We start from the raw sequence: 15,275 nt of genomic DNA, 5'->3' as shown, positions 1-15,275 counted from the left end.
AATGTGAATTTGTTTTCCTTCTATCCAGTCATGATTGAATTTTTTAAATTTTTGGTTAAAAAATAGGGTAATAACAATAATTATGATGAGTATAATAATAATGGCTAATATGGTTAATAGCCTTATTATTAATTAATAACTGATTAAGTATCAGACATTTTGCTAATCACTTTCCAAGGTTATTAGATTGAATCCTCATAGTACTCCTAAGTGAGGGAAATCAGGTCTTCCCAGATGACAACTTGAAACGTACAAGGGTTAAGGAATTACCCAAATCTTCAAGGTAATAACTGTCTGTCCCAGAATCAGAACTAGAGTCTGCTTCTGACTTCTGAGCTCATATGGCTAAACACAAGGTTATAATGCTGTCTCTTTAACTAGAAACTCGAAGCCAATGCTGAATAACACTGGTGTAGTGGTGATAGCTAGCATTCCTATTTGATCTTGAAATTTAGTGGAAAGTAGTAATACACTTATGATGACATTTGTTGTTGTCAAACTGATATTCTTTCTCAATTTTTTTTTTTAGCTGTGCAACTCAATTTGTTGTTTTAAATTTCCATTCAAAAAATTCATTCTCTTAGTGGACAGTTCTATGAGTTTTGACAAATACATAGAGTCACGTAACATATGCCATCACAATCAATTATACACAACAGTTCCATCATGCCAAAAAATTCTGTTATCCTTCTCCTTGATTCAACTTCTCCACTCATCCTCAAACAATGGAAAGCAGGTATCTGTTCTCTGTCACTATAATTTTGATTTTCACAGAATGTTAAATGAATGGAATCATATAATAGGCAAACTTTCAAGTCTGACTTCTTTCACTTGTAATGAATTTAAATTCATCTATGTTGTTTTGTATATCAGGAGTTCATTCCTCATTATTGGTCAGTAGTATTCCATATACTACTTCATGTACCACGGAGTTGTATAACCAATAACCATATACCAATAACCATGGGTTATTCTTTCAACAGTTGAAGAACATTCCAGTTTCCAGTTTTGATGTTATGATTCTCCTATATGAAAAGAATCCAGGTAATTTAGTCAGGATTTGAAGGGTGTCATACTTTATTTATTTATTTTTTCTTTATTTATGTATTATTTGTTTCAGGGGTACAGATCTGTGATTCATCAGTCTTACACAATTCACAGTGCTCACCATAGCAGATACCCTCCCCAATGTCCATCACCCAGCCACCCATCCCTCCCACCCCCCTCCACTCCAGCAACCCTCAGTTTGTTTCCTGAGATTAAGAGTCTCTTATGTTTTGTCTCCCTCTCTGGTTTCACCTTCTTTCATTTTTCTCTCCCTTCCTCTATCATCCTCTGTCTTGTTTCTCAAATTCCTCATATCAGTGTGATCATATGATAATAATCTTTCTCTGATTGACTTATTTCACTTAGCATAATACCCTCTAGTTCCATCCACATCGTTGCAAGTAGCAAGATTTCAGTTTTTTTTGATGGCTGCATGATATTTCATTGTGTGTGTGTGTATACACACACACACATACACATATCACATATTCTTTATTCATCTGTTGATGAACATCTGGGCTCTTTCTATAGTTTGGCTATTGTGGACATTGCTGCTATAAACACTGGGGGGCATGTGCTCCTTCGGATCACTACATTTGTATCTTTGGGGTAAATACACAGTAGTGCAATTGCTGGGTTGTAGGATAACTCTATTTTTAACTTTTTGAGGAAACTCCATACTGTTTTCCAGAGTGGCTGCACAAGCTTGCATTCCCACCAACAGTGTAGGAGGGTCTCCCTTTCTCTGCATCCTCGCCAACATCTGTCATTTCCTGACTTATTTTTAGTCATTCTGACTGGTGTGAGGTGGTATCTCATTGAGGTTTTGATCTGGATTTCCCTGATGCCAAGTGATATTGAGCAATTTTTCATGTATCTGTTGGCCATTTGGATGTCTTCTTTGCAGAAACGTCTATTCATGTCTTCTGCCCATTTCTTGATTGGATCATTTGTTCTTTGGGTATTGAGTTTGATAAGTTCTTTATAGATTTTGGATACTAGCCTTTTATCTGATATGTCATTTGCAAATATCTTCTCCCATTCTGTTGGTTGTGTCTTGGTTTTGTTGACTGTTTCCTTTGTTGTGCAAAAGTTTTTTATCTTTATGAAGTCCCAATAGTCCATTTTTGCCCTTGCTTCCCTTGCCTTTGGCAATGTTTCTAGGAAGAAGTTGCTGCAGCTGAGGTCTAAGAGGTTGTTGCCTGTATTCTCCTCAAGGATTTTGATGGAGTCCTATCTCACATTTAGGTCTTTCATCCATTTTGAGTCTATTCTTGTGTGTGGTGTAAGGAAATGGCCCAGTTTCATTCTTCTGCATGTGGCTGTCCAATTTTCCCAACACCATTTGTTAAAGAGACTTTTTTTCATTGGACATTCTTTCCTGCTTTGTCAAAGATTAGTTGACCATAGAGTTGAGGGTCCATTTCTGGGCTCTCGATTCTGTTCCACTGATCTATGTGTCTGTTTTTGTGCCAGTACCATATTGTCTTGATGATTACAGCTTTGTAATAGAGCTTGAAGTCCGGAATTGTGATGCCACCAGCTTTGCTTTTCTTTTTCAACATTCCTCTGGCTATTCAGGGTCTTTTCTGGTTCCATACAAATTTTAGGATTATTTGTTTCATTTCTTTGAAAAAAGTTGGTGGTATTTTGACAGGGATTGCTTTAAATGTGTAGATTGCTCTAGGTAGCATAGACATTTTCACAATATTTGTTCTTCCAATCCAAGAGCATGGAACATTTTTCCATTTCTTTGTGTCTTCCTCAGTTTCTTTTGTGAGTATTCTATAGTTTTCTGAGTACAGATCTTTTACCTCTTTAGTTAGATTTACTCCTAGGTATCTTATGGTTTTGGGTGCAATTGTAAATGGTATTGACTCCTTAATTTCTCTTTCTTCTGTCTTGTTGTTGGTGTATAGGAATGCCACTGATTTCTGTGCATTGATTTTATATCCTGCCACTTTACTGAATTCCTGTATGAGTTCTAGCAGTTTTGGGGTGGAGTCTTTTGTGTTTTCCACATAAAGTATCATATCATCTGCAAACAGTGAGAGTTTGACTTCTTTGCTGATTTGGATGTCTTTTATTTCTTTTTGTTGTCTGATTGCTGTGGCTAGGACTTCTAGTACTATGTTGAATAGCAGTGGTGATAGTGGACATCCTTGCCGTGTTCCTGACCTTAGGGGAAAAGTGCTCAGTTTTTCCCCATTGAGAATGATATTCACTGTGTGTTTTTCATAGATGGTTTTATGATATTGAGGTATATACCCTCTATCCCTACACTGTGAAGAGTTTTAATCAAGAAAGGATGCTGTGCTTTGTCAAATGTTTTTTCTGCATCTATTGAGAGTATAATATAGTTCTTGTTCTTTCTTTTATTCATGTATTGTATCACATTGATTGATTTGTGGATGTTGAACCAAACTTGCAGCCCAGGGATAAATCCCACTTGATCATGGTGAATAATCCTTTTAATGTACTGTTGGATCCTATTGGCTAGTATTTTGGTGAGAATTTTTGCATCCATGTTCATCAAGTATATTGGTCGTAATTCTCCTTTTTGATGGGGTCTTTGTCTGGTTTTGGGATCAAGGTAATGGTGGCCTCATAAAATGAGTTTGGAAGTTTTCCTTCCATTTCTATTTTTTGGAATAGTTTTAGAAGAATAGGTACTAATTCTTCTTTAAATGTTTGGTAGAATTCCTCTGGGAAGCCATCTAGCCCTGGGCTCTTGTTTGTTGGGAGATTTTAAAGGCAATTTTGTTTTATTTCTATTTTATTTAATATTTTTAAAAAGAGTAACAAAATTGACACAATCATAGATTAAAACATTACAAGTACCAGGTGGTTTCCTAGAGTTTACCACCTTGCATTTTTGAAATAAACTCTACTTCCACTTGGTATATTATATCAATATTTCCCTGAATGCTATTTGTGTATTCATCATACTTTTCTTCATTTATGTTTTCAGAATGACTCTTCCATTGTTTAATTTTTTCAGTGCCATCTTTGTCACATTTTGTTATAAGGTTATGCAAGTTTAGTAAGACATCCAAAGTTCTCTATGTTCTGAAATAATTTTCTAACATGCATATTTCTAGTCTCAAAAGGTTTGATAAAATTTACCTGTAGATTCACCTTGGTTGGTAGACATTTTAGATTTAGACCTCAAAAGTCTTTATACCTTTTATATAAAAATTTATCTTTTCATGCTTTTTATCTCTGAACTTATTTTGGAGAGTCTGTTCCATGTCTAGCTTCTAATGCTGTGGGCGATCCTTGGCATTTTTGGCTTGGAGCTGCATTGCTCCAGTCTCTGCCCCAACCTCACATGGCTTTCTCCCCTGCATCTTTGTGTCTTCTCTTTTTCTAATTTTGTAAAGACACTTATCATTGGATTCAGTGTGGGCCCTAAATCCAGCTAGTTTTTAATTCACAATTTTGTATAAAATGCTCAATTCTGGAGTGTTTACCTTATAATTTAATTCTAAGCAAATCATGAAGCATAAGGAGGCTTCACAGATACTCTATTAAAAACTCTTTTCATCAAAAGGCTTAAAACCACAGAGTAATAAAAGGCAGTATATGGATCCCTATAATCTTTTTATTGTGTCATCACAGTCTGTCTCTGTAATATTTGTTTTCTAGTAGGAAAAAAAATGCATAATATTTGGATGTCTTCCTCTAAAGAACTACTTAAAAATACTCACCTTCAAAACTGCACCCAAATTGTAAATGTTGAGGAAGATTTCCACACAGAAATAAATGCCACCCCATTTTCAGTCTTTCCCTTCAGCTTTATTTCCTGGTGAACTGAATGTCCTTCAGGGAAATTTTCATTTTCTCTAACTTTGTCAAAATCAGATTGGGAGAGGAGAACAAAATAATGTGAATGGGAAAGAAACTTGCCAATACAGCAGGAAAATAAAAGTGTTCAGGGCTCAGAGTAATTCTTGGCAACATCTATTGCAACTCTGAACTTTATGGATGTGGAAATGAAGTCTGGAAGAGGTTGGACAGCTTGCATGAAGTTGCATTGTTTCAGTAAGATTCCTAAGGCCAGAGCCAAGAATTTCCTTCTTATAGAGATGAACCTGGCATAGAAAAAGGACACACAGGTTTCTCATTGGTGGGGCTGGTATTCTATTTTGATATCACACATACTAATCCAAAGACAGACATACCTGGCTTTAAATCCCATCTCTTCATGTATTAGTAGTGAAAACTTGGTAAAGATACTTAACTTCTAAGCCTGAATCTTCTCCAAAAATAAGTAGGATGTGCTCTGTTATCATGCAGGAACATTGTTCTAAGGAACACACTAGGCTGCATGTACAAAGTGTCTAGCACTGTGTCCAGCACCTAAATACTCCTCAACAAATGTTCATTTCCTTCCCTCTCTCCTTGACTGAATAGGTTCATACTGACTTTCCATGGGTCGGATTAATTATAGGAACAATGCCTGTGTGCCAGTGTTGGAATCCAAGGCACAACTGGTTGGGACAGCTGAAACTCTGGAATAATGACAATGTAATCTTGGAAAGTGGGCTGGCCAGCATGAGGGGAGCATTAGAAAGTTAGAGGATTTTATTCTCCTTCTTAACCAATTTCTAGGAAACACTTCAGTTTTCCTCCTCAGGCATGGAGCTCAAAGATAACTTTCCATTTTTCATAACTCCGAGAAAAGCCTAGGGGTACCAGTGGGAATCATCAAAAAGAATTAAATTGTTATGTTTCCCAGAGTTAGAAAAAAAATGAAAGAAAAAGTATATACAAAAGTCTATTTCATGCAATCCTGCCATAACATTATTTTCAAACAATCACTTAAGGTCTCATTAGTACGACCTGGGAATAGATTCTGGCATTGCCTGAAACTAACCCTCAGGTTAGACATCCATTGATTTTAGCTTCCATTGCTCTGTGAAACACATCTGGGTTCTTAATTAATAATTCGCTAGTTGGAGACAAATTTGCCATTGCTTGAACATGCTTGATTGAAAGCACAGACATAATGCTCATAAAATGTTGGGGAAAAAAAGTAATTGAAAGTAAGATTATAAATTACTCTTGGCTTTAGGCTTCCCTCAAGCTATGGAAAGCAAAAAGCAATTATTTATCTTTGGAGATAGAATTAGCCTTTTTTTTTTTTCCTGTTATCTAATCAAAGCTTGCTAATCTTCCCTGCCTGGTTCTCTCATTGGTTAAAGAAGTTAAAAAGAGATCCCAGTTTGCTCAGGCACTCAATCTGTTCCACATTTCTTCATTTCTTTCTTTGTAAAAATTCTTCTAAAACTGACTGTTGTTTAGCACACTAGGGCTTGAATATGTCAGGCAAAACAGTTCAATATCTATAATTAGTGACCTAATTGTCAGTCTCTGTCACAAATGAGATTTGATTTATTAACACTCCTGTTCTATTAAATGACTGATGAATAAGAAGCATCTGCATTGAGCATTTTACAAGACAAAATCCAGCCAGGTCTATAGAGGCAATTGCATTTAAACACACAGTTGACACTGCATATTTTGTGCTAAAGTTTGAGGTTTTGCTTCTGTGACATGGACATACATTTGTTTTGTGGACCTGATCCTGTTCAACCTAAGGACAGTCAAGCAGAGAGAGTGCTCTCTGCAGGTAGGCACTTTCTAAAAGGAAAGCTTATTAGTATAGTATCATTAGTATTTGTCAGAGTTTGGCAGCAAACAGAAACTACGCCAGATGGCTCAAGCAAACAGAAGGAAATTTTATAGGGTACTTCAGTGAAGAGACTATTTTTAGAAGTGAGGTCAGGGTTCAGGAAACAAAGGATGGAGAGACACCAAGAGACCAGCAAAAGGTAGAAGCTGTTAACCACCATTAGGGCTTAAGGGATAGGGAAGGAAACCTTGTATTTGGAGTCATGAAAACTAGGCCCTTAGGGAAAGAACCCTGAGTAATAGCTATCACTGTAGAAAATATAGCTACTTCCAGAGAAGTGGGACTAAGGCAGGGAGGAATTTGGAAAGAGGAAAGACATACTCTGACTTCTCTCTCCTCTTGCCTTCCAATCTCCTGCTGGTGGATTTCATTGGTTAAACCCAACAAGGAGCCAGAGGGTGATGTATTCCATGGGAGTCAATTCCCCACCCTACCACTACCAAACTGGCACATGGCAGGCTGAGGAGGGTGGAGATTGGATCTAATGGGAAAAATAATAGCTAATCAGATAATTGATCAACCAGAAACAATACAATTCCCACTGAGAGGAATGGAAAAGGGTGAGGAGGAGAAAGACTGGGTAGGGCAGGTATTCAGGTGGATTTTTATTTTTCTGATTTTTAAAAATAAGAATGCAAGGCAACCTTGAGCATATCTAAGAACATACACCCACTGCTTCAATCTTTTCCAGTCAACCCAACTCACACAGCCAATCATGACATCTACTAGGGCCTTCACTGGTCCATTCTGTTCTGGAGATCTTTCTGTGTCCCTGGGCCTTTGAACCACTCACCTTCTTATGCTGTTCCTTTTCTTTATACCATTTCAAACAGCACCCACTACTGAGTGGTACCAGGAGTTTCACCCTTTCTTTCTGACTCAAGCAAGGCTGTTTCCTCCAGATCTGCTTCTTCTAAGCTAATCTCAAATTTAATTTAGCCACTTCCATCATTAAGCAGTATAATTTAGTGGTGAGGAGAATGGACAAAAAAGTTAGATGTAGATGTTCTCTATAAATATACCTACAGTGTCTGTAGTCATCTAATCCTTCTGAGATATTTATCTATTAGGGATAATCCCTCTGTGATAAGGTTGCTGTATGGGCTAAACACGATAATTTTGAGATAATGTGTCAAATTCTTAACATGGGACCTGGCACAGAGGAAGCCCTCAATAACTAGTAGTTACTGTCACTCACCAACCTATGCATATGGTGTGCCCTTTCTGCTGGAGCCAAATATTCCTCTCTTCTCCTCAAGTCATCCTCGGAAGAGTGGGATGCAGGAGAGGGAGGGTCAACTGCATTAACTTTGGCTTGGTCAAAATGTTCTGTTACCTTTTTTTTTCTTTTTTTAATAAAGGCAGATGGAAGTATTAGAAGCACTTTGCTAGTATTTTATTATATCTTTACTTAGAAAACCAGCTTAAAGTTTAAAACAAACTCACTTTTCTTCATTCTCCATTAACCTTTGACAAATTGCAAACCCCACAGTTTCTATAGGCGTGAATGTGGCCAGTCAGGCCATTACCCAGGCCTGTTAAAATATGGTCTTACAGGCAGCTTCCTGTGTGCTCTCACCCCAGCCAGAAATTCTTTTGATAGAACTTATCATGCATTATTTATGTTTCCCTGAACCTCTAATGCAAATTTATGGAATATAATGGAAACATCCTGTACATCACAGTGTTCCCCTATCATTCTATGTCTGCCACAAGAGACTTACAAAATTACTTCTGTGGACTAATCCTATATAAACTATTACAGCTCAGCTGTAATTCCTGGGAACATTTCAATTCTTAGCTTTTCCTTCATTGTGCAGATTGTATTTCTTCTTTCACTGTCCAAAGTATTTATTGCCCATCTCATCACAGCACACGCATAAGAACATATCTCCCTTGGAGCAGGAAGAGTGTGGTGCATTACCAGTTTCCTTTCATTTAGTGAAGGCTACTGGGGGAGGGGAAAGTTCAAGAAATTTTACCTACATGCTGTATAGATCTGTAAATTCCCTTGGCACTTTAAGTGGGTTGGGGACCTTGTCATTCTAACCACTATAGCCATGTGACATGAAGGAAGAATTGGGGAAAAACTTGATTGTAAGCATATCCAACCCAACCATCTTAGAATTTTGATTTACAAGAGCATTCAACCCAGTTTAAGGTTTATCTCAATCTCTAAATTTGTAGTTGAGAAAAGGATTTAGGCAGGAGATAACCTAAGTAACACTTTATTTGTCAATTTTTTTCCAACATATTTTATCAGTTGACCACCAGTCTGGCCTACATTAAGACCAGCAAACAACATTGCTTTGTCAGAAATAAGAAGCCCTTTATACATTAAGGACAAAGGTAGGGAGTCAAAGAGACCCACGAGGAATAATTTGTTGGTTCTTCACCAAGGTAGAAGTCATTTTGTACAATCAGGCAATCTGTTACATCTACACAGAACATGTGAATTATTGATGGTCCCATTCATCATTTCATTTCTTTGTGGCAGCCAAGTAGGTCTTCCTTGTTACATGCTTTTGTTGGCTTTAAAATTAAATGCATTTCTCTGACTGAGGACACATAAGAGCAAATAGGAAGTTAATATGTTTTCTAAAGTCTACAGCAAGGCACCATATGTTGCAGGCAAAAGTCAAGAAAGGAAATCTGACAAAGAGTAGCCATTTATAGGCCCAACCGAAAAGATTCTTCATGATCAAACTCCATATGGCATGAAAGATAAAGTTCTGTGTTTTTTTTTTTATCCCTTCCACACATTTCAGGGATTCTTTATTCTCTTCACCTTTCTCTTTTTAAAAAATGTAACATTATTGTCCTCTGTTTATTTCTTCAGACTTCTCAACTATTATTGGTCCTAAGGGTAAATTGTAATGCCTAGAAAATTAGCTCGGGTGCCTTCCACCTCTTACAGGCTCATTTCTGGCCTTTGGGTAGCTTTTCTTCTGTCTATACAAACTCTCATGTTCTCCTGTTGTCCTTTGTTGGCTCATGTCTGCTTGGGGAATAACAAAAAAATAAGACTGGAGTCCATTTATTATAACAATAACTATACAACGTACATCACAATTCCTCATGGCCTTCTAATATCAGTCTTCTGATAAATACAACAAAATGTTATCATTTTGATTTTCAAACAAGGAAATTGAGGTTATTTGTTCAAAACCAGAAAAAAGATCCCCCCCCCACCTTGCTTAAAGCTACCAGCTCTTGATGGAATCTTGACCTAAAGTCATTAAGTACCAACTGGAGACATAGCAAAGACCAGGTTTTAATGTCTGTGTTGAAACTGCTGGTGGAGAGATTGGGGGAAAAGGTCACATCTGGCTTAAGAGTTCTTTTAATTTCCTCTTCTATTCAAAATTCTATCTCTAACCTAATTCACCAAGATGACGAAAACCACATTTAAAATAGGTTGGATTTTAGTCAGAATGCTTCTTCTAGACTTTTGTTTGTTTGTTTAATCTTTGAAATGACCTGTTAGTCCAGTTCACCTCAACATGTATTTTTCAGACACATATTAGATGCTGGGTCTTGTATTAACCACCAAGGACAATAAAGGTAATTAAATAATAACTTGTCCTAGAGATGTCACTGTGATGATGATAAGCAGAGTGATCAACACTTGAACTGGATTGTTAAGACTGAGGAGGACCTCACTGGTGAATTAGGAGGAGATGGTGTTTTTGAGCAGAAGGAGAATATATCAGGCAAAGGACAAGGTTTGTGCAAAGTATATGAAGCAGAAAACAGTATGACAACTTTATTGAATCAACTAATTCTGTATAGCAGGAGTATAAAGTCCAGAATAGAAATGGCTGCAGAAGTAACCAGGTTTCACATTGTGCTTGGTCTTGCCAATAGTGCGGTGACTAGATTTAGGGGACCCTTAGTGAATGGACTGAATTAGGTGGAGAGGGAGGGGGGAAGAAGAAAGTAAAACCAAAGACAACAAAACAAAAGACACTGATGTCCTGAAAGGGGAGGTTGGCAATTTACATATCTTGTTTTCATGACAGGAACATATTGCTCTTTTTTTCCTTTGTCAACTCAAACTCATCTTTTCTCAACTAATTTTATTCCAAGAGGGGCAGTTCATCTTTTGAAATTCTGTAGAACATTTTTTTAAGATTTTTTTTTATTTATTTGAGAAAGAGCAAGAGAGATCACAGAGGGAGAAGGAGAAACAGAATGGCTGCTGAGCAGAGAACCTGACGTGAGGCTCGATCCCAGGACCCTGAGATCATGACTTGAACCGAAGTCAGACGTTTACCTGACTGAGCCACCCAGGCGCCCCACATTTTAATAGTCAATGTCCAATAGCTTATCCTACATAACAAATAACTCCAAAATCTTAGGGGCTCTCAACAACAGATATTTCTCTCTCTCTTGCATATTGGCAGGTCGTCCCTGAGTCTCTGCTTCAAGTTGACCTCCGGTTTGGGTCTGCTGCACATGCCTTCGTTCTGAAGGTGCAGCTCTGATCTGAAACAGCATATTCTCATGGCAGAGGGATGAGTGAGAGACACAGGTGTCCATTCGGATGTGGCATATGCTCACATGACATTGGATATCGTATGTGACCAAACCCCACAATGGGGTGGGGATGTATAATTATTTTATGGCGAAGGTGAAAGTATCACATTTATTTTATATTTTTAATTTTTATTATTTTTTTTACTGTTGACTGATTTTATTATTTCTCACAATATTGATATATATATATTTATTTATTTTGATGTAGTATTCTATGATTCATTGTTTGCATATAAAACCCAGTGCTCCATTCAATATGTGCCCTCTTTAATACCCATCACCAGGATAACACACCCCCTCCCTCCCCTCTAGAACCCTCAGTTTGTTTCTCAGAGTCCACAGTCTCTCATGGTTCGTCTCCCCCTCCAATTTCCCTCCCTTCATTTTCCCTTCCTACTATCTTCTTCTTTTGTTTTTTTTAACATATAATGTATTATTTGTTTCAGAGGTACAAGTCTGTGATTCAACAGTCTTACGCAATTCACAGCACTCACCATAGCACATACCCTCCCCAATGTCTATCACCTAGCCACCCCATCCCTCCCACCCCCACCACTCCCACAACCCTCAGTTTCTTTCCTGAGATTAAGAGTCTCTTATGGTTTGTCTCCCTCTCCGGTTTCATCTTGTTTCATTTTTCCCTCCCTTCCCCTATGATCCTCTGTCTTGTTTCTCAAATTCCTCATATCATTGTGATCATATGATACTTGTCTTTCTCTGATTGATTTATTTCACTTAGCATAATATCCTCTAGTTCCATCCACATCATTGCAAATGGAAAGATCTCGGTTTTTTGGTTGCTTCATTATATTCCATTGTATATATATATGCCACATTTATTTTAATAGCTATCATTTACTGAGCCTTTCTACACCTGCTGTCACTATGCAGTATGCTTTACTTATTTTACACTTAACAATCTGAGAAAATGATTATTTAATATTATTTTACAAATGAAAAATCTGAACGCCTAGACAAGCCCAAGACCACACAGCTAATAACTGGGAAATTTACTAATTTGATCATTCACTCATTCACTCCCTCACTCACTCATGCATCTGCTATGTGCTATGAACTATTCTAGGCCTTAGGGATGTTGCAGTGAAAAATACAGACAGAGCCCTAGTTCTCATGGAGCTTTTACAGTAGTAGAAGAAGAGAGACCATAAATTAATAAAAAATTAAAAAGTCAAATGATTATAAGTACCATGCAGCAAATTAAAATAGGTTAATATTCTAAACAATGACTGTGACAAAGGAATTTTAGGAATCGCATTCAGGTCTCTTTCATGCCACAGTCCATGTTATTTTGAATATGAAGCAGCCAGGTCTACCTTATAACATCGTTTATGTTATATTTCAGAACTGTTATTTTTATTAATTATTATTGTTTAACATTTCTCGTCTTCATCTTTTGTTTCCCCAACTGATTGCAATCAAAATACAGAAATATCCTATTTGATTTAGATATTTGTAGTCCCCCTTATCCTCAGTTTTGCTTTCTGTGGTTTCAGTTATCCATAATCAAACACAGGCCAGAAGCAGATGCATCATCAGAAGGTCAATACCAGCTTAATGCTATCTCATGATGCCTGTGTCATTCACTTCCTTTCATCTCTGATCATGCAGACATTTTATCATCTCACATCATCACAAAAAGATAGTGAGTTCAGTACAATAAAATATTTTGATAGAGAAAGACTGCATTCACATAAATTTTATTAAACTATATTGGTATAATTTTATCAGTTATTGTTGTTAATCTCTACTGTGCCTAATTTATTTTTTTAAAATTTTATTTATTTATTTAACAGAGAGAGACACCGCGAGAGAGGGAACACAAGCAGGGCGGAGTGGGAGAGGGAGAAGCAGGGAGCCTGATGCAGGGCTCGATCCCAGGATGCTGGGATCACGACCTGAGCTGCAGGCAGACGCTTAATGACTGAGCCACACAGGCGCCCCTCTACTGTGCCTAATTTATCAATTAAATCTTACCAGAAGTCTGTATGTATAGGAAAAATCATAGTATATATAGGGTTCGATATTAATATGCAGTTTCAGACATCCACTGGGAGGTCTTGGAATGTACCCCAAGAAGATAAGGGGAGACCCCTATAATACCTTTTGTTTAATATATTGCAGTCCCCTAGTTTATTATAAGGTAATTTCTTAGGTAATCCTTAAATAAGGCCATCATTTCATGAATAATTCAGATATTAAGATAACAACATGCTTTCAACTTGCTTTCATTCACTGACAACAGTTAATGTATTAACTGTGACAATGAGGCTAAAGAGTTTTCATGATTTAGTATGTGCTTCCCTATGTATAAAATTCTGATCTTGCTTCTTTGAGGAGAGAGCATCTTTGAAAATGAGCAGATACAGAAAGTGTTCTTAATTACTTTTACAATTTTTAAACTTTTATTAAAAGATGTGAATGGGCCAATTTCTCATCTATGTAATAGAGAAATCGTGCAAACATAAGGAAGAAGTAGCTCTTCCTTTTTGCATTCTCTATTTATCTCTTTGTAAGCCTGGAAAAAAGGAAAGACTAGGCCAGCTGCAGTGTGGCATAGAGGGAAAAGATTTACTTTTCGAGTTTTAAGACATAGTTTCTGACCAAGAATTCCATTTCTTGATGTTGTCTATTTGTAGGGTGGAGGATAAATTACTTAATCTCCCTGAATCTTTGTTTATAAAATAGCACTAAAAATGGCTAGACATTCAGAGCTTAAAGGGCTGTTGAGTTAAGAGGATTTAAAATAAGAAATATATATAAAAGCTCATTAGATAATTGTAGGAATAGCAGCAGCAAGAATAGTAACAGTAACCCAAGCTAATGTAAAACTAATAACACATGTTTACATGCCAGACAGCTAAATCTTTATCAGGTATTGTAAAGATACACGTATGGTATGTTTATGAAATATGTTGAAATAACGCAAACAGGTGAATAAATGTGCAAAACCAAGATCACAGTATATACCATATGCATTCTGATATCTTAATTTTTTTTATAAATAATAAGAGTGAATATTGAAGCTTCTTAAAGCTGGTCTTAATTTTTCATAAATAAAACTTGGGGTTAGAAAAGAAATAATATATAGATTAAAAAATTCAATGTGAGGTGATTTATTTTATATTTCCTATAGTCTTGCAATTATTTGAATATATTGCCAATTCTTATTATGTGATTAACTTTTGTGTATGTTTTTAACTTTCTATTATTTTTATCTTTCTGGCTACTAGACTTAACTTCTCTCATCCTTCCTCCATAAGATAAAGAGACATGTAGACTATATATATATATATATATAATATATATTATATAATAAATGTATTATATATAATATATCGATATATAATAAATAGAAATAAACATGAATATATAATAAATATAAATATGCAATATATATTATATATAACAGTATATATATATATAATAACTAGTATCACTAGTATATATAGTAAATATATAATATACTAGTATCACTGCTGTGAGGCTCCAACACAGTACCCATCTGAAGAAAGACTGAAGACACACCTTGCCCCATTCACCACAGGAAAGAGTCGATAAGTATGGATATGGATATGTTCCTCTTTTCAGAGTTGATAAGTATGGACATGGATATGCTTTTTTCAGAGTTGATAAATATGGACATGGATATGTTCTTTTCAGAGTTGATACGTATGGACATGGATATGTTCCTCTGGGGACCATACATCACACATAAGTCGCATAAGGAAAGATTTTTTTCAAAGGCACAACTTTTCTTTTTGTCACAGCACAAGTAAAACCCTTTCCTCATGGAGGATGTGCCCACAGCCTGGATTGAGAATCACTGTCAGAGTAAGTACTGACACTGATGGAGAATGTTGTATACCCAATCAAAAGGCTTTATTCTAGATGTTGGCCAAGGGTTCTGTGATGTAGACAGTAGTGAGCTTCATGGAGGCGATAGGATTGCCACAGATGTTCGTTTACTCAT

The sequence above is a fragment of the Leptonychotes weddellii genome, chromosome 2 (genome assembly GCF_054177405.1).
Source record: "Leptonychotes weddellii isolate Sample4059 chromosome 2, ASM5417740v2, whole genome shotgun sequence".
NCBI classification, from domain to species: Eukaryota; Metazoa; Chordata; class Mammalia; order Carnivora; family Phocidae; genus Leptonychotes; species Leptonychotes weddellii.
The sequence above is the reverse complement of the archived record's forward strand: the minus strand, read 5'-3'. Positions refer to the sequence as shown.